This window comes from Penaeus monodon, chromosome 22 (genome assembly GCF_015228065.2).
Source record: "Penaeus monodon isolate SGIC_2016 chromosome 22, NSTDA_Pmon_1, whole genome shotgun sequence".
In the NCBI taxonomy this organism is placed as follows: Eukaryota; Metazoa; Arthropoda; class Malacostraca; order Decapoda; family Penaeidae; genus Penaeus; species Penaeus monodon.
This window is the reverse complement of record NC_051407.1, coordinates 22,338,776-22,339,131: the sequence shown is the minus strand read 5'-3', so window position 1 is coordinate 22,339,131 and position 356 is coordinate 22,338,776.

The window sequence follows — 356 nt, the reverse complement described above, 5'->3', positions numbered from 1 at the left end:
GTATTTGGAAAGGGTGAGATGATGATGAAAAGAGGAAAGAGTGAGAGAGTAAGGGAAGAAGGAAGGGAGAAGTGGAAAAGGGTAGAGGAAACGGGAGGGAAGTCAGTCCGGGCGGTCGACATGGAAGGTGCAAAAGAAACAGGGCTTATGGGTCTGTGTTTTGCCAAGACGCGTGACGGTGGATGCCACGTGAGGCGAGCGATTTTCTGTGTTATGCCATCTAGCTGTCACGGCACGGCGGCAGGTGCACCTCGTAACTTGGGTTGACTTTAAAGATCTGAGCACTTTTAGGATTTGGGGGCACGCTCGCAATTTTTGTTGGGAACGTACAGGAACAGGGTTTTGAAAAGATACAT